The following is a 20,870-nucleotide window of genomic DNA, read 5'->3' on the forward strand; positions in this document are numbered from 1 at the left end:
TAGAAAAAACGAAATGTATTCTTATGTCTAATCAGTGGAGCACTGGCTAGAGCACTGAGCTTGTAATCAGAAGGTTGCTGGTTCGATTCCCCTTTAAAGATTACCTGAGGTGGGGGAGGCTGGTGTTTGGCAGTGGCGTCGTAGAAAACATTGCGGCGGCACTTCCGGTTTTGCGGAGGGGAATTTGGGTTGGTTTTTTGATTGCTGGGCGGACAAACGGGGTTTTTTGAAGTGTGTGTTACGTTGGGAGGGTGTGGGTGAGTTAAAGTGTGTTGGGAAGGCACTTCCGGTTTGCGAGGTGTTAGGGGTAGAATTTTTTATTGTGGCTGCTGTGGCCTAGTGGTTAGAGCACCACCCTTATAATCATAAGGTTGCTGGTTCAAATCCCACCTAAGGCAAGTCACTTCAGGGACAAAGTTTGACACAAACCCAGAATACTTGAATGTAACACACCTTGATCAACTACTGGAGAAAGTGTGATCACAGCTGCAAATAATGAGCACCATTTTTATTAGGTGTATGTCACATGGCAAAAGCAGGAAGCTAAGCAGGTGCAACCCTGGTCAGGAACTGGATGGGCAAATTAGGAGACCTAAATCAGCAGTGTAACCTTTTTAAAAGGAGAGATTAAGGGACTCAAAATTGAAGGGGTGTTTGCTTGGGAGTGGGGAGAGTGAGTGATTGTGGGTAATTGATTATATTAAATAAATAAATAATTATATATATATATATATATATATATATATATATATATATATATAATAATAAATAATAAATAAATAAAAATACTGTTTAATGGGGCCAAAGAAGATTGTGAAAAGTGGGGGTAAAGTGAGTGGAAAAAAGAAACATGGGATGAATGTGTCTGGAGGGGGGAGTGCTAAAGGGGGTATGGGGAATATAGGGAGAGATGCTGATGTTGCAGAAGGGGTGAATAGTGGACAAGGTGTGGAAATGGGGTGTCAGGTGGGATTGAATATCGAGCAGGAGAGGGTTAGCAGGATGCAATGTGGGACGGCAACCAGTGCGATGGCAGGTGGTATGCGGACCCGTGGTGATGTTCCTTTGCAGGATGCTGCAGCGGAGGATCCGTTGGAGGGGCCTTCTTCTGGGAGAGCAATGGGTGAGTTGGAGGAATTGTGTGTAACTGGATATAGAAGGGGCGGGGGGGAGGGGAAGTACGGGAGGGGGTTAGAGATCGGGGTAGTTGGGAAAAAGGGGTGTCGGGAAAAGGTTTGAGAAAGAAGCTGCGGAATAAAAAATTTTTGCGGAATTTGTGTCATGTGGTAAGGCGGTTGGATAGTGAAAAAAGGCAGAGGAGGGGTGGAACAGGTGATCCTATGCAGGTATGGGAATCTTCAGACTCCTGGGATTCATCAGGGTCTTCTTCATCTTCTTCGGATGAAGTAGAGGTGGAAAGGGGGAATGTTGTAAGTGGGATGCGGGAGAATCAAAGGGCAGGTATATTTATGGGTTCGAGGATGGGTCATACATTATGTAATATTGCCCCTCTGGATTGTTATATAACGTTAAAATGGAAGCAGAGAATTTTAAAAGGAAAATATATAGAGTTATTTGCCTTGTTAGTGCGTGATAGGGATGTTAATGGAGGGAAGGATGGGGGTAAGGAAGAAGGAAAGAAGAAAAGAGGGAGGGTACCAAAGACAATCATGTTTTTGCGAGTGTGTTGGGAGGTCAGAAACCTGCTCTTTATCCGGGTTTATGGAATTACTGTGATTTAATTTTGAGAGCTTATAAAATGTATGGAGGTTGGGCTTGGGTAAATTATGATGAGCAGTTTAGGCGGAGTTTGGCGAAGGACAAATCTGAGAATTGGGGTGTGAGAGATGTGGATTTGTGGATTGCTAATTTTACTCCTTCGGTTAATCCTCCCTTTCGTTCGGGAGCCTCTGCTGGATTTCCCGGGTATGGTAGTGGCTCAGTTGGAAATACCGGGGGAATGGGCGTTGGTCGAACAGGGAGTTTCGGAATGGCAGGAGGAGGAAGTGTGGGGACAAGCGGATTGGGGGGAAAGGGGAGTAGCCCCGGTAATGCTTGTTTCCAATTTAATGCGGGACGATGTAATAGGCCTGCCTGCAGATTCAGACACTGTTGCAGTGTCTGTCAGGGATTCCACCCTGTGTTTAAATGTCCAAGAGGGGGATTGGGAGGTCGGGGAAGGTCGGGGAGGGGAGGAGCTATGGGCGGCCCAGGTGTGGGCTGGCAAGGCCCCTTCTCCTATTAAGGTAGCGGCGTTACAAAATTGGTTGGGTCTGTATCCGTGTGGTGGTGATGCATATTTGCTGTGGGTAGGTTTTTCGGAAGGTTTCCCGATCCCGTTTGAGGGACCGGTGTTGGATCATAAGTGTAAGAATTCAGTATCTGTGATTCAGCATGCGGAGGTGGTTCGGAAGAAGTTGATGAAGGAGTTGAGTCTTGGGCGGATAGCAGGACCATTTGCTGACCCGCCGCTTAAAAATTTGGTAGTGTCTCCATTGGGTGTGATACCGAAAAAAGAGCCGGGTACATACAGGTTGATTCATAATTTGTCCTATCCTGAAGGTTCTGGTGTAAATAGTTTTATTGATCCGGATTTGTGTACAGTGCAATATGCTAGTTTTGAACAAGCGGTGGATTTGTTGAGGAATTTGGGAAAAGGTGCATTGATGGGAAAAGCGGACATTGAAGCAGCTTTCCGTTTATTGCCAGTGCACCCTACAGCTTTTAGGTTGCTTGGATTTAAGTTTGAAGGTAAATTTTATTTTGATAAATGTATGCCTATGGGTTGTTCTATTTCTTGTAATTATTTTGAAGCATTTGCTACATTTTTACATTGGGTAGTGGAACAGGTTAGTGGTTGGGATTCTATTGTTCATTATTTGGATGATTTTGTTTGGAGGTCCAGAAAATTCATTGCAGTGTGCTTCCTTGATGTCAGCATTTAGAACGGTGGCAAAGGAGTTGGGTGTGCCTTTGGCTAAGGAAAAAAGTGAGGGCCCGGTTACCAAATTGGTGTTTTTGGGGATAGAGTTGGATTCAGTGAGAATGGAGTCTCGTCTGCCTAAAGAAAAGATTGTGGTTTTGCGTCAGGAGATTGATAGGGTATGCATCAAGAAAAAGGTGACGTTGAAGGAGATTCAGTCGTTGTTGGGGCATTTTAATTTTGCAACGAGAGTGATTCCTATGGGACGAGTTTTTTCGAGACGTTTAGCATTGTTAACAGTTGGTTTGCGGAAGGCGCATTTTAGAGTGCGTGTGACACAGGCAGTGCGAGCGGATTTGCAAATCTGGAGAGAATTTTTGTCGGTGTTTAATGGAACTTGTATTTGGCAAGATGTATTGGTTTCAAGTGTGGATTTACAATTATTCACGGATGCATCGGGAGAAATTGGATTTGGGATTTATTTTGGAGGGGCATGGTGTGCAGAAGAGTGGCCTCAATGGTGGAGAGAGATGGGTTTGTGCAAGAATATAGCTTTGTTGGAATTATTTCCAATTTGGGTGGCTTTGTGGCTATGGGAACGGAGGTTGTGTAACAGGAGGATTGCCTTGTATTCTGATAACATGTCAGTAGTATGGGCAATCAATAAGCAGTATTCGCGTTGTCCGCTGTTAGTGGAGCTGTTGAGATTGATTGTGTTAAAATGTCTGCAATTAAATTTAGGGCTAACAGCGAGACATGTGCCTGGTGTTTGTAATGAGATTGCTGATGCGTTATCTCGTTTACAGTTACATCGCTTCAGAGCTTTGGCTCCGTCAGCAGATTGGGAGCCTACACGGATGTCCGAAGATTTGTGGCACAATTTTCAGGAGGTTGTGAGGCGCTGTTGATGAGAGCATTAGCTCCTAATACTTGGAAGGCTTATGGAGTTGGATGGAGGCGATTCCTATCATTTCTGGCTGACAGAGGTTGGGATTTGGTTTTCCCAATTTGTGAAGAGAGAGTGGTCCGACTTATTGCTTTTGCAGTGGATAATAAATGGTCGTTTGGGATGGTATCTCAGACGATGGCTGCAATAGCATTTGTGTCTAAATTGCTGGGTTGGGGAGATCCAGCTGGGAAATATTTGATTCGTAAGTTATTGTGTGGTTTTTCCAGAGAACATGGGAAATCATGAATGGAGAGGGTGAGGAGGCCGCTATTTTATGCACAGGTAGTGCAATTGTGCAAGGTATTAACCAATATTTGTTTTTCAAAATATGAAATAGTGTTATTTCAGGTGGCTTTTGTGGTAGCCTTCTTTTCAGCTTGCAGGGTTGGGGAGTTGGTAGCTTCATCAACGCGAGCTATGGATGATGAAGGTTTGAGAAGAAGGGATGTGGTGGTGGAAAAGGGGGTGTTGCGTATATATTTAAGGAAGTCTAAAACGGACCAAGATGGAAAAGGCATTTGGATTAGTCTGCGAGCGGCTAAGACTTTGGAATTTTGTCCAGTGCAATGTGCAGTGGAGTTCAATGGTGTAAGACCGGTGGGTGGTGAGGTTTGGTTGGTGCATAGCAATGGTATGCCTTTAACGAGGTATCAATTTGCAGCAGTGCTTAAGAAAGGTTTGAGATATATGGGTTTGGAGCCGAAGGAGTATGGGACACATTCCTTTCGAATTGGTGCTGCTTCCAATGTAGCCCAAGAAGGGGGTTCAGTGGCTTTAATTCAGCGGGTGGGAAGATGGAGGTCTAATAGATATAAAGGGTATGTTCGGGATGAGAAGTGATTAGGTTTATGCTAATTGTTCTAGTTTCTTTTACAGATGTATTGCCTCTGGACATATGTGTATGGATCTGCGGACATTCATATGTCTTTTGGGCACACAAGCATGCTCTGGAATCAAAGTGGGGATCCAACCTGGGATTGGTGGAATTCGGTATTCGAATCCGCTGGTTGGCCATACGAGGAATGACTTGGAAGCAGTTGTTGCCAGCATTACTGCAAGCTCGGCAATTTTCTTCTCCAGTTCTAATTTGTATTCATTTGGGGGGGAAATGATTTATGTGCTGTAAAAGGAGTTCAGTTAATTCGTTTAATGAAAGCAGAATTATTGGAGGTGATGAGTTATTTTCCAGGAGCAGTGATTGTATGGTCACAGATTATTCCCAGAAGAGTGTGGAGGGGGGCAGTTAATCCAAAAGGTATTGAGCGGTTGAGGCGCAGGGTGAATTTGGGAGGTGTCAAAATTTATGGGGAGAATGGGGGGTTTGGTGTTAGCACATGATTTGATCTCGTCAGATTGTGCAGGTTTGTATAGGCAGGATGGAGTTCATCTGTCCGATATTGGAACTGATATCTTTTTGAGTGCACTCCAAGATTTGTTGGAGGATTGCTTAAAGAAGGATTTGGCGGCAGCTTTGGTTATGGGGGAGCGGTGAGAAGATGGAGTCTGTCACCGCTTGTGGCCTGGATGAGGGGTTTAAGAGGCACCAGAAGCGGTTAAAGGAATTGTATGAAATATATGAAATGGAAATGAACTCGTGGGCGGAACCGCCATGAGTAAGAGGTGGCTTGATGGTACCGTAAGTCACCTGGGGGGAGGGGGGTAAGGGGGAAGAAAGTGAGCCAGTTCGTTACCGAATGGATTAACATTATTATTAATCACACTGTGAAGTGGGGAGAAAGTGAGCCAGTTCGTTACCGAAGGGCTTAACATTATTAACCGCATTCTGAAGTTAACCTGGTGGAAAATTATATGTTACTAAGTTGATGTTAAGTAAATGAATTTATTAATATTTGGAAATAAAGCTGCAGCCAAATTTTATTCCAAAAAAGAAATTGTTGTTTGAATTATTTAAAAAATTTTAAGTATGTGTTAAGGGCTGCCTGAAGTGTGAATGTCAATGTTAAGATATATACCTCTTCAACAAAGCCTACCCTGAGAATCCATAGCTTAATTATAACTACTACTACTACTACTACTTAACATTTCTAAAGCGCTACTAGGGTTACGCAGCACTGTACAATTTAACATGGAAATACAGTCCCTGCTCGAAGAGCTTACAATCTAAAAGACAAATGTACAGTTAATCTGATAGGTCAGACAGATAGGGGCAACCTATATGTTCGAAAGGTTAGGTTCCGAATGCAGCATTGAAGAGGTGAGCTTTAAGCAAGGATTTGAAGATGGGTAGGGAGAGGGCTTGGCGTAGGGATTCAGGAAGATTGTTCCAGGCATAGGGTGAGGCAAGGCAAAATGAGCGGAGCCTGGAGTTGGCAGTGGTGGAGAAGGGTACTGAGAGGAGGGATTTGTCATGTGAGCGGAGGTTACGGGCAGGAACGTAGGGAGAGATGAGGGTAGAGAGGTAGTGAGGGGCAGCAGAGTGAGTGCATTTCACCACCCCACCTTTCCCTGAAAGTCTTCTTTTTATAACTGTTTGACTAGTTCTTTTTGTTAGCCTGATCTTTTATAACACCAATTGTCACAAATAAACAACCTTTGTTATAACACCAATTGTATATTTTACCCTGGAATAGCAATGCCATAACAGGGCTGTGTAAGCCACATTGAGCCTGCAAATAGGTGGGAAAATGTGGGATACAAATGCAATAAATAAAAAAATATATCTTTAAGTTGCTGTCTCTAGAGCTGTGCACAGTACTCTACAGACTAATACAGAACACTATTGACTCTTTTTTTTTCCTGCTAACACTTCCTATCAAAATGCCCCGTAGTGTTGGTCATAAGGGATATGGGGACAGATCTGAAGATCCAAATATGTATACCTTGGAAGAACAGCAGGAGAGACAAGATATAATATAAGCATTTAAAATCATCAACAGCATAAACACACAGGAATCAGGCTTCTTTCAACTGAAAGGACGCTCTGGAGAGAGAGTACAGTGGATGAAAGTGAAAGAGGGTAGAGTCAGAATAATCTAAGGAAATACTGTTTTACAGAAAGGATTTGGCTGTGTGAAATGGCCTCCCAGTTGTGGTGGTGGTAGAGGTAGGAACTATCTGAATTTAAGAAAGTACAGAGGATCTCGCAGGGACAGAACGGAATGTAGAGTTTAGTAGTTGGTATAGATGGGCAGATTGGATAGCCATAGTCCCCTGAATTCTATATATGGCACTATAAGTTGCATGTGCAAATTTGGCAGTGCATCCAAATTTGTGCATGCACAACTTAATTGAATGAGCTAATTAGCACTGATAATTGGTTCTAACAGTCAATTATCAGTGCAAATTGACATTCATTAAAATTTACATGCATATTTTTACATGTCCAGATCCGCACGTAAATTATATGCCTGGATAAAAAAAAGTGTCACGACCATGGGAGGGTCATGGGTAGATTAGGAGCCTTCCTTTAATTTATGCACATTGTTCTAGAATAAAGGGGATCCACACCTAATTTAGGCACAGGGATTTACATCAAGGTTTCGCTGGTGTAACTGTTCATGCCTATAATGTAGTCGTAGTTCCTGGTGCTACTCACTACCTCTCCACCCTTATCTCCCCCTATGTTCCCGCCCGCAACCTCCGCTCACAGGACAAAGCCCTTCTTTCAGTACCCTTCTCCACCACTGCCAACTCCAGGCTCCGCTCATTCTGCCTTGCCTCACCCTATGCCTGGAATAATCTTCCTTTACCCATACGCCATGCCCCCTCCCTACCCATCTTCAAATCTCTGCTTAAAACTCACCTCTTCAATGCTGCCTTTGGCGCCTAACCGCTCGAGAAATATAAAATGCCCCAATCTATCCACCCTATCAGATTAACTGTTCACTCGTCCTCTAGATTGTTCACTTGTCTTTAGATTGTTCTCTTGTCTTTTAGATTGTAAGCTCTTTGAGCAGGGACTGTCCTTCTATGTTTGAATTGTACAGCGCTGCGTAACCCTAGTAGCGCTTTAGAAATGTTTGTTAGTAGTAGTAGTAGTACTAAGCACTATTCTATAAACAGCACCTAACTTTGGGTCCCTTTTCCCAAGCTGTGGCAAAAGGGGGCCTGCGCTGGCATCCATGTGTGTTTTTCACGCACGCTGAGACCCCCTTTTACCACAGTACGTAAAAGGGAATTCTCAATTTCTTGCAGGAAATGGCCGTGCGGCAAGTAAAGCACTTTCCACGTGGCCATTTCAGGGGAGAGTCCTTATCTCCATCCATTGAGGTGGTGGTAAGGGTTCCCATGCTAACTCAGCAGTAACCGGGCAGCACATGGCACTGCCTGATTACCGCCGGGTACACGCCGTCGCTACAAAAATAAATATATTTTTGTAGCACCGGATATGATGGCGCACTAGGGGTGGGAAGTACCACTGGGCTGCTGTGGTTGCCTGGTGGTACTTCCTGCTTAGCGAGTGGTAAGCCCACATTGGGGGCCCTTTAAGCGTTGTTTATAGAATAGTGCCAAGTACTATTTTTTGTGCCAATTTTTTAGCCGCAATTTATAGAATGTAATAGTCTTTCTCTTGTGCCATTTTGTGTTTATGTTTCTATGTACCCAAAAGCAAACCAAATGGGTGATTGAGCCGAAAATGATCTAGACCATAAATGTTTCCTATGCATATCCCTACTGTTTGTGTTTCATATGTGGTATTAAAACCAATTTGTGAATGCCCAAATTCTGAAGGCATCTTTTGGATTTTTTAAATCACAAAATTTGTGAAAGGAGTGAAAGTAAATGAAGAAAGACCTAAAAATTGTTCAGTTCCAGGAGGTTTACAAAATAGAATCAAGTCACATTTTCTACAACACATAACGTAAAATTAGTATTTAAAAAGCCCTATACTCAGGTGTGCATAGGTATATGTCTACAAGTGATCTCAGTGAAACTCACATCATATGTTAGTTATAGAAATGATTTTTCCTTAAGTGTCTAGGGGTCATCAGTATGAATATTAAAATCTAATATGATTAGATGAGCCAGAAGATATGTGAGCAATGACATGTTTTGCTATTTCAGATAGGAGACACTTGGGAAAGGGGGATAATAGACTAGCAGCAAAGTAAATGCTGGGTTGATTAAACAATGCACTGCTCATATTTCGGAAGAACTGAGAGAGCTAAGTTTATAGAACTGTCAAAGAAAAGGGCAACTCCACCCCTTGCTAGTTTTAAAACACATTAATGTGCAGGGTGTCCCTTGGCCTCTATTCCCTCCACTTTTCTCACCATTTCTCCAATTTAAATAAAATTACATTAGAAGTTTAATATGGATTATCTATGCATTAGCAATCTGTATTTTATTTATAGAATTGTATATACTGTCTTCTTTGTACAGTATCATTCAAAATATTTTACAATTTTTAACATGCATTATTCGTTTAGTATGAATTAATATCAACATTAATCTGCTAATATGGTTTATTAAATAGATCCCTCTTGTCCCTCAATTTATGCACTCACTTTTTGAATATCTGCTCCGCATATGTTTTTCTTTGTTGTAAGAAAGCAGCATCAGAAGCGACTTATGTTGCACTATATGCTCCACTTTGCTGGAAGGTAATGTGGAAGAACATTACTTGGAATGGAAAAAGAGTTTGTTGCTGGCCTGGGTAGGTTTAATACCATGCTCCAATGAGAATGTTATAGTACATGTCTCTGATCACAGCAAATGTTCCAAAATGACCTTTTTGTAATCTCTTGCTGACATTTGCCTTACAAACTCATTAGTTGTCATGAATAAGTTTATCAGACCAAAGGCTGTTATAGCTTCACAGTTAAGAAAAATTATTTCCCTTGATTTTAATATAGGGACATCACTGCTTAATACTTTTTTTCTCATGTGTCACCCTTGTTCCACTTTTGCATATTGTATAAAATAGAATATTCTTTCTAGAAATTAAGCATCTGAATGACTATCTTAGATAGGTCGTGCATGTAAGGAAATAAATGTTGGGGGCCATCATTTTAAAAGATCATAGAAACATAGAAACATGACGGCAGATAAAGGCCATATGACCCATCCAGTCTGCCCATCCTCTGTAATCCCTAATTCTTCCTGTTCCTAAGCGATCCCACATGCTTATCCCATGCCTTTTTAAATTCTGGACCAATCCTCGACTCCACCACCTCCACCGGGAGGCCATTCCATGCCTCCACCACCCTTTCTGTGAAATAATACTTCCTTAGGTTACTCCTAAGCCTATTCCCTCTTAACTTTGTCATATGCCCCCTCATTCCACAGCTCTCCTTCATTTGAAAAAGGCTCTCTTCCTGTACATAAATGCCCTTGAGATATTTAAACGTTTCTATCATGTCTCTTCTCTCCTCCTCCCTTCCAGCGAATACATGTTGAGGTACCTAAGCCTGTCCATGTAATTTTTGCATTCAAGGCCGCTTACTAATTTCGTAGCCGCCCTCTGAACCGACTCTATCCTGTTTATATCTTTCCGTAGGTGTGGTCTCCAGAACTGCATGCAGTACTCCAAATGAGGCCTCACCAGAGACTTATACAACGGCACTATCACTTTCTTTTTCCTGCTGGTCATGCCTCTCTTTATGAACCCAAGCATCCTTCTGGCTTTGGCCATCGCTTTTTCTACCTGTTTGAAAGCTTTAAGGGCGTCAGACACAATCACCCCCAAGTCCCGCTCTTCCTTCGCACACTGAAGCACTACACTCTCTATACTGTACCGTTCCCTCGGATTTTTGCGACCCAAGTACATGACCCTGCATTTTTGGGGATTAAACCTTAGTTGCCAAATATTGGTCCATTCCTTTAGCTTCACTAGGTCCTTCCTCATGTCGTTCACACCCTCCATGATGTCCACCCTGTTGCAGTGTTTAGACAAACCTTACCAGACAGCCCTTCCGCAATATCGCTCACAAAGATGTTAAAAAGAGCCGGCCCTAGGACCGATTCCTGCGGTACGCCACTGACGACATCCTTTTCTTCAGAGCAAGCTCCATTTACCTCTGTCTCCTACCATTAAACCAGTTTTTAACCCAATCAGTTACTCTAGGTCCCACACTGAGGGCACTCAATTTATTTATCAGTCGCCTGTGCGGAACCGTGTCAAAGGCTTTGCTGAAATCCAAGTATACCACATCAAGCACCCCTCCCACATCCAACTTGTCACCCAGTCGAAGAAGACAGTCAAATTCGTCTGACATGACTTGCCACTAGTGAAGCCATGCTGCCTCGGGTCCCGCAATCCATGTAGTTTAAGAATTGTCACAGTCCTCCTCTTTAGAAGCATTTCCATTAGTTTACTCACCACCGAGGTCAGACTGACAGGTCTGTAATTCCCATCCTCCTCCTTACTTCCACTCTTGTGCAAGGGACCCACATCCGCCCTTCTCCAGTCCACCGGGACCACTCCATTTTCTAAGGAAGCATTGAAGAGGTCCGTTAGCGGAGCCGATAGAACTTCTCCGAGTTTCTTAAGCACCCTCAGGTGTATCCCATCAGGCCCCATCGCGTTTATCTACTTTTAGTTTGGCAAGCTCCTCACGAACTGGGTCTTGGTCTACCATACATCCATCCCTTTTAGTCTCTGTTTTCTGCAGCCCTACCCCCGGTCTTTCATTCGTGAACACAGAGCTAAAATAATCGTTAAGCAGTTCAGCTTTATCCTTATCATCTTCCACATATTTCTCCCCCTCAGCTTTGAGCCTCACAATGCTATTATGGCACTTACTCTTGTCACTTAAATATCAGAAAAAGGTCCCCCAATTTTACCGTATTAGCTATCTTTTTCTCCATTTGCTGCTTCGCTTTCCTGATAGCTTTTCCAGCTTCTCTTCGCTTATTTAGGTATTCTCTCCTGGCTTCATCTTTCTGAGTCGTCTTATAACGTGCAAAGGCTAGTCTCCTTTCCCTTATCTTTTCAGCTCCTACATTCAAGTTTGAATGTTTAGGCACAATGTAAAATTGACATATTACCCTCTTATGGAATAAAAATATATTTTAATAAAATGGCAGATACTTGTGTAAGTGTCCTGAAACAGGGCGGCATATATGTATAAAAGGATTATGTATCATGGTGGAGAAAAAGTGTCCCTGCAAACCACAGTACAATGCATAAATTCAATGCACCTGCTAGTTGAATGTGTAAACATCTCCATTCTATGATGGATACATATGCAGAATAAGCACATAAGTACATAAGTAATGCCACACTGAGAAAAGACCAAGGGTCCATCGAGCCCAGCATCCTGTCCACGACAGCGGCCAATCCAGGCCAAGGGCACCTGGCATGTTTCCCAAATGTACAAACATTCTATACATGTTATTCCTGGAATTGTGGATTTTTCCCAAGTCCATTTAGTAGCGGTTTATGGACTTGTCCTTTAGGAAACCGTCTAACCCCTTTTTAAACTCTGCCAAGCTAACCGCCTTCACCACGTTCTCCGGCAATGAATTCCAGAGTTTAATTATGCGTTGGGTGAAGAAAGATTTTCTCCGATTTGTTTTAAATTTACTACACTGTAGTTTCATCGCATGCCCCCTAGTCCTAGTATCTTTGGAAAGCGTGAACAGACGCTTCACATTCACCTGTTCCACTCCACTCATTATTTTATATACCTCTATCATGTCTCCCCTCAGCCATCACTTCTCCAAGCTGAAAAGCCCTAGCCTCCTTAGCCTTTCTTCATAGGGAAGTCGTCCCATCCCCGCTATCATTTTAGTCGCCCTTCGCTGCACCTTTTCCAATTCCACTATATCTTTCTTGAGATGCGGTGACCAGAATTGAACCCAATACTCAAGGTATGGTCGCACCATAGAGCGATATAACGGCATTATAACATCCTCACATCTGTTTTCCATACCTTTCCTAATAATACCCAACATTCTATTCGCTTTCCGAGCTGCAGCAGCACACTGAGCAGAAGGTTTCAGTGTATTATCGACGACGACACCAAGATCCCTTTCTTGGTCCGTAAACAAGCAAAGCAGATCAGTATTAGGTACAAATAAATCTTTATTGTATGGCTTCAGCCTAATAAAAATCCCAACACAGGTTGTGTTTTGCCCAAAGGGGACACGTCAGGGGCTACACCGTGATCTTCATTACCAAATGGCTAAAATGGTGTGTACTCTAGTTGCCATCATATACAGTCGATGGCCAAATGGCTATGGCATCATAGCAGGTTAAAAAAACACAGAAAAGCCCAGCACAGTTACTTTGTCAAAGGTTGAATCGCTCTCCTGAAGATGGCAACATGTTATCACACACTTCAGTATCACTGCCATCTTCAGGATTGCGATTCAACCTTTGAAAAAGTAACTGTGCTGGGTTTTTTTTTACCTGCTATGGTGCCATAGAGGGGCATAATCGAACGTTGCCGGCGAAATAGGTTGCTGGCGATCTATTTTAGCGGCGGCACAACACCTGGTTGGAACTGTATTTTCGAAAAAGATGGCCAACCATCTTTTTTTTCGATAATGCGGTTTAGCCCGGCCAAATGTCAGAGTTTGTCGGGTTTGAGGTCGCCGGTTTTGTTTTTCAGCGATAATGGAAAAAAATGCCGGCCATCTCAAACCCGGTGAAATCCAAGGCATTTGGTCATGGGAGGAGCCGGCATTTGTAGTGCACTGGTCCCCCTGACATGCCAGGACACCAATCGGGCACCCTAGGGGGCACTTGTAAAAATTTTTAAAAAATACAAAAAAGCTCCCAGGTGCATAGCTCCCTTACCTTGGGTGCTGAGCCCCCCAAATCCCCCCCAAAACCCACTCCCCACAACTCTACACCATTACCATAGCCCTTATGGGTGAAGGGGGGCACCTACATGTGGGTACAGTGGGTTTTGGGGGGGGGGGTTGGAGGGCTCAACACTTACCACCACATGTGTAACTGGTAGGGGGGGATGGACCTGGGTCTGCCTGCCTGAAGTGCACTGCACCCATTAAAAACTCCTCCAGGGACTTGCATAGTGCTGTCGGGGAGCTGGGTATGACATTTGAGGCTGACATAGAGGCTGGCAAAAAAGTATATTATTTGATTTTTTTTTTGTGTGGGAGGGGGTTGGTGACCACTGGGGGAATATGGGGAGGTCATCCCCCATTCCCTCCGGTGGTCATCTGGTCAGTTGGGGCACGTTTCTGAGGCTTGGTCGTGAAAATTAAAGGACCAAGTAAACCCGGCGAAATACTGATGAACGCCATTTTTTTCCATTATCTGCAAAAGCCGGCCATCTGGTAGCCACGCCCACACCCGCCCATGTCCTGCCTTCACTTCACCACCAACACGCCCCTTGAACTTTCGCTGGCGCAGCGACGGGAAAGCGGCGATGCTGTCAAAAACACCGCTTTCGATTATACCGATTTCGCCGCTTTTGCGAGATCGCTGGCCATCTCCTGATTTATGTCAGAAGACGGCCGGCGATCACTTTCGAAAATAAGCCTGATAGTCATTTGGCCATTAACTGCCTTCCCATCTGTCTGAGCTCTGCCTCTGGTCCCGCCCTCATTTCCTGTTTCCGGAAGGGCGGGATCAAAGGCAGAGCTCAGACAGATGGGAAGGCAATGTGAAGCGCCGCTCGCCTTCAATGCTGACGCCGTATCCCGAGGTAACAATTTTTAATTAGAGCCAGCACGCAGGAAGGCGAGGGGCTGCCGAAGGACAGGTCCTGCTTGCACTTTGAGGGAGGGAGGCGGAGGGGGCGTGGAACTCAGAGGAGAGGGGGGCGTGGAACTCGGAGGGGAGTGGAAGGAGGGAGGGAGGGGGGCGTCCTGCAACTTGGAAGAGGAGGGCAGGGGGGCCGGACTGCTGAACTGGGAGGAGATGGAGATGGTGGTGCGAACTCGTAGTGTCCGTGCTTGAGACACGTCACGATTTCCGAGGCAACATGGTGATGTCACCGAAAGGCTTCAGACATTACGAACTGGGCTTCAACTTCCTGGCAGTCACCTTCAGAACGTTGGAGGTGCAAATTATTATAGTAGATTGGATAAATCATTATCTCAATTTCTATGGAGAAATAAACAACCTAGAATAGCACTTAAAAAAACTCAAAAATCTCAAAGTACATGGTGGTGTCTTTTCCTGATTTTCTTGGTTACCATAAGGCTTTTGTCTTACAACAAGCATGTAATTGGTTTTTTACACTAAGTCTGGTTATAAACCACTATGGCTAGATATTGAAGAATCTTTTGTTTCACTCTTGTTACTACTGCTTCAGCTTTACCTGTTAAATGTTTGAATCCCATTCTCCATTGTTCCCTTCGATGTTTAAAACAACTGGATTGCACATTGCAACATCCAATGCATACAACTACCTATGTCTCCCTTTGGTAAAATCCTTCTATAATGATTAATAAAACACCTTTTTTATGGAAAGAATAGATTGATAAAGGCATTCGGACGTTACAAGATATTCTTTTGGAAGATCGATCTTTGCCTTATTGCAGCAAAAATATCAATTAAAGGATACAAATGTATTTAAATGGATGCAACTTCAGCATTGCTTTTCTAGGAAGGATTCTCTTCAAAAACATACTTCAGAGGAACCCTCCATATTTTCTCTTGCTGAGCCATTGCTTACTAATGGACATACTGCTTCAGCTCTTTACAAGCTTTTGATCTCTGCAGTGTTGCCTACTAACTCATCTCTTCGTTCAGTATGGGAGACAGATGTTGGTCATGTTTTATCCGAAAAAGGTTGGAACTCATTTTGGTTAATTGCGATGAGGCCTTTAGCCTCTGCATCGTCACAACAATCACTCTATTTTTTATTTCAGAGATCTATTTGGACTCCAAATAAACTTTGTAATGCGGGCTTATCTAAAAGCAATAAGTGCTGGCATTGTAATACCTCTACAGGAACGTTATTGCATACTAGTAAAAAAGGCCAGTTTCTGACACAAATGAAACAGGCGCTAGCAAGGTTTTCGTCGGAGTGTGTATGTTTGAGAGAGTGTATGTGAGAGTGACTGCGTGTGAGAGAGAGAGTGAATGTGCGAGTGTGTGTGTGTGTGTGAGAGAGAGAGAGGCATATTTTCAAAGCACTTTGGGAGACTAAGTTCCATAGGTTTCTATGGAACTTTGGGAGGCTAAGTGCTTTGAAAATGAGCCTGAGAGTGAGTCTGGATGCGGGTGTGTCTGTGAGAGAGAGAGTGTGTGTGTGTGAGAATGAGAGTGTGTGCAAGTGCGTATGTGAGACACAGTGTGAGAGAGTGTGTTTCACACAGATACAGTGTGTGCAAGAGAGAGTGTGTGTGAGACACAGACTCTGTGAGACTGAGTGTATGAGACCAAGAGAGTGTGTGAGTGACTGTGTGACACATAGAGAGTGAATGTGATACAGTGTGAGACATAGAGTGTGTGAGAGTGAGTGAGAGAAAGACATTGATTGTGAGAGAGAGAGTGTGTGAGAGAGAGAGAGTGTGTGTGTGACAGAGATACCTCCCCCCCTCTGGTGTCAGCCCCCCCCCCTCTCTCTCTCTGGTGTCTGAGCGTTACTGTGCAGGACGCTGAACTCTGGCTGTGCTTCAAGGAACTGACCAATCCTATTTAATAGAATGCACCTCCAACATTCTGAAGCCGAGAAACCTCGTGTGGTTGGTCACTTCTGCTTGTGACGAACCTGGAAGTACGTAATGTCAATTCAGGAGATGGATACAGAGAGCAGGAATGCCTCAGCCATGCAGTCAGCTTCAGAATGTTGGAGGTGTGTTTTATTTTATAGGATGCTATTTGAATGTCATCTTGTTCATTCCTTCTGGACACAAGTATGGTCTGTAATTCAATCTATATTTCACCTAAATAATGATATCTCCTCTTCTATTGTGATTTTCAAATCACATTCTCCTTATGTGACCTTGTCTTATACTCATGCCAAACTTTTTGATGCTCTTCTCACTATATCACAAACTACTATTCTAGCTAATTGAAAAACAGCTAATATGTTAAATGTGCATTTTTGGTGGAATTCAGTATTACAACATAAAAAACTGGAATTAGCTATTGCAGAGAAATACGGTTTGCTTCCAGAAAGGAAGAAATTATTTTCTCTTATTGATGATTATTTACAAAGTATGACTTCTTCATAGTAGACCATTAACTAATATCTCTGGTTACTTAAATTTACTCGCTTCACAGTCTAGGTATTTTCCTACCCTGTATTATTATATGGGAATGGAGCAGTATGTTTGATTAGTGGTTTGTTTGTTTTTTCCTCTTTTGAGGAATGTATTCTCTGTTATTTTTCCCTTCTGTAATATTTCTGCTATTGTTTATTTCAATAACATTTCTGGAAAAAAAGCACAAAGGGATGGAAGTACAGTCCTAAAATAGAAACATAGAGGAGGTAACCTGCATGCTATGCACTGAGCAGCATTAATTAGTTACTTACTTTTCTGTGCTAATTTTCCTGTCAGTTTCTGAGCGCTAATTGGCTCAATCACTGATAGGAAAAATGAAGGTTTAAAAAAAAAAAAAAAAAAGCATGTCGCAGCATGGCACAACCTGTACGCTTAAATTCTTCCTTCAAGGAAAAAAAGATCTGGTCCCCCCCCCCCCCAAACAAAAAATATCCCTGGTGGTCTGGTAGACCCCTCTCAGCCAACTCACAAAAAAATGATCTGGTGGTCCAGTGAGCCCAACCTGTTGACCCCCTGATCTGACCAGGCCAGGTCAGGTTAGTCCAGGTTGAGCTGGACTTAACCCATCGGTCACCATTGGACCTGGTGGTCTAGTGGACCCTTTCTGGCCCCATCACAAAAAGTAGCCTGGTGGTCCAGAAGGCCCACCCCCACCCAATCTGACCCAATCCAAACCAAACCAAACCCCTGACCTGCTGACCCCCCCAACCTGACCTGACCAGGTTGGGCCAGGCCAGACCAAACTGGGCTTTACCCCCCCCCCCAGTCACCATTGGCCCTGGTGGTCTAGTGGATCCTCCCATCCCCCTCACAAAAAATAGGCTGGTGGTCCAGAAGGCCCACCCAACCACTCTACCTGACCTGACTTGGTGGATCCCCAGCCTGGCCGTTCTGGGCAGGCTGAGGCCAAACCGAGCCTGACCCACTAGACACCTCTTTTCCTGGTACTCTAGGAGAATCCCACCCCAGACCTCTCCACAAACCCATGGTTGGTGGAAGAAGGGATGCCTACTCTCTCCTACATCTGAGCCCACCCTCTTCAAAATGGCATTACCATACCCCTGCCTGGTGCATCCTAGTTTTTCCCATAAATGGTACTTAGGCCCTGCCCAGTGCATCCTAGGATGCAACAGGCAGGGGAAGGGTGCTGCCATTTTGAAGAGGGTGGGCCCAGAGATAGGAGGGAGTAGGTATCTCTTCTGCTTCCTACCATGAGGTATGTGAAGGGGTCTGGGGTGGGATTCTATTAGACCACCAGAGCTAGTGATGACTAGGGCTCAGTTTGGCTTGGCATGGCCTGGACAGGGATTTACCGGTTCAGGTTGTGTCAGTTTTGGGGGGCAGGAGGGGTCCACTGGACTACCGGGGATTTTTTTAGGTTTGGGGGGTGGGAAGGATTAGGAGTGCCTTTTTGGGGAAACCCATCCAGGGCAGGGTGGTTGGATTGCTGGGAGAGAAGGAGTGCCTCTTTTCTCAACCAACCCTCAACACTGCCTGGAGCAGGTGTTAGGTTTCCTGCGCTAAATGTGCTGGAAAGCCTTTTTTTTAAGCACTTGCTTTGCTTTACTTTACACGGGTCTTATATTCCACTGTTATCACAAATAGTTCTATACAGGTCACAAATATTTTAAAAAAGTGACCCTGCTGTTCAGAAAATATTTAATTATCATTAATTAGTAGTTACAATAAATCATTACAGACTATTAAAATCTTGAATGAGCAAACAATTCAAGGTTCTTAAAATATTTTTGTTGAATAAAAACGTCTAAAGTAATTTCTTGAAGAGTAAAAAATCAGAAATCAATTGAAGTTCATGAGGCAATTAATTCCATAATGTTACTGCTTGGTAAGAAATAGAAATAGACAAAAATGTTTTGCACACCATGTGGCATTTGACGCGCGTAGGTCATTACTGCCCAGATTCTTTACCACTAGGTCTATGGCTGGCAGTAAGGTCTCAGACCCAAAATGGACGCATGGCAATTTTGATTTTGCCGCATGTCCATTTTGCCCCCCCCCCCCTCAAAAGAGGCCTTTTTATAGGCGCGCTAAAAAATGGATCAGCACACGCCCAACACCCGCACCTACACTACCGCAAGCCATTTTTCAGCACTCCTTTGTAAAAGGACCCCCTTATTAGCAGAAATACAATGTAAAAGAAGTTGTTTATATAATGGCTCCGACTTATAAACAGAAGAGACATTTAACTGCACTTATCAAATAAGATAGAACCTCATTGTGCAATATTCTAAAGACTGTAATTCCCAGTTTGAACCGAATTACTTCAGGCTTTCTAATGACCGTATTTAAATGCATGGAAACCATTTAAGCATTGGGAGTACTCTAACACCAGTGCTAGTCCGGTGACATTCACCTCTAGCACCGGCATACAGTTTTGAGAATCGGCCCCTTACTGTGGTGCCAAATCATATCCCCAAAATGCCCTGACATGCCCCCTTGTGATTTTGGTGCACTGCATACAAACTGCATAGAAAAAAATGTCTTAAAATGGGTTTCAAAAATGGCAATTTGGACATTTTGGCAAAAACCTGCCCATCTGCCGCTTTGTGCCTCTTTTTGGATGTTTCTCTGTTTTGAAAATAAGCCACTATATTGTTCAGCCCAGTGTGTAGTGTACATTAACAAGAATATTTGTTATTGGCAATTTGGCATTATCCTGTGAGCAGGATTATATTTATTTCTGAGGATTATAAATAAGGCAAAACAGTGCTCATTGTCTCCAAATCTCTTGCTGCAATTGTTGTAGTAAACGTTTGCAAGACAGCTATAGGATTGTCCCGATATGACACAGAAGGAATGTCTAACGATCAATTTATGAAAAAAGCTCAGCCTTTCCTTTTAATGCTATTTTTTAATGGATGGCACACATCTTTCTTTTTTTTTTTTTTGCTTCTACTATGCTATTGATCTATACCTACTGTGGCTACACTTAAGGTTTTCTAATGGAGGGGAAAAATCAACAATGGCATTGTCATACACTGTCATGCACTCAGTTTTTACACCTGCTGTCATTATATGGTATGTTTGTCACTATTTGAAGGAACATGCTGTTCAACATTGCTGAATTCAATTTTAAATTTGATGGTGAGGGGAAAATAGAACAATAATTCTATTCTGCTGCAGGTAAATGGACTATAATGTTCATTTTCTTTTATCAGTAAGAATTGCTGAATGTATTATACTGTCACATTCTAACTAATGTCACTTACTATGATGTCACCAATATAAATATCTAGTTCTCTTCTACCTACCTATTCTCCTTTCTTATTCTTCTTTCTCTATTTTTTTTACTTCTTTAGTGGTGCCCATCCTTGAAACTTATATGCATCATCTCTGCAGCATACAATTTTGTTCCAAATTATTGTATCATAGCAATATTCTGTCTTTCTCTGGGAATATTGATAAATATGGGATTTAGTACATAACATCAGGCCATACATCTGAATTGTGCAGGAGCAACGCCTAAGACAGTGATGGGCTTGTGGTTCTCCAACCTGTTCTTTCATTGTCTTCTTGCCAGGCACGTCTTCCACTCTTCTATCCCTGTGGCAGGAAGACAAGGTCCATAACAGAGTTCACCATTCATATCATGGAAAGCTGCTTCACATGTTTTAAAGAGTGTGACATAATTTTGGCATGTTATATATTGTTGTTCAGAGAGAGCATGCTCTTCCTAAGAAGGACATGCCTAAGGACTAGGACAGGAACTTTGCCTCAGTTAAAGATGCATCACCATCAAGTGGCAGGATCCCAGTCCTGCTGGAGATACTGTCGGGAACAGATTGACAGAATAGGCATATTAAGTGAAAAGGTGAGAATTTAATAACAACTGAAGAGAAGGTGCAAAAAGTGAAGGCGTGGCAA

The sequence above is a fragment of the Microcaecilia unicolor genome, chromosome 1, assembly GCF_901765095.1.
Source record: "Microcaecilia unicolor chromosome 1, aMicUni1.1, whole genome shotgun sequence".
Lineage (NCBI taxonomy): Eukaryota > Metazoa > Chordata > Amphibia > Gymnophiona > Siphonopidae > Microcaecilia > Microcaecilia unicolor.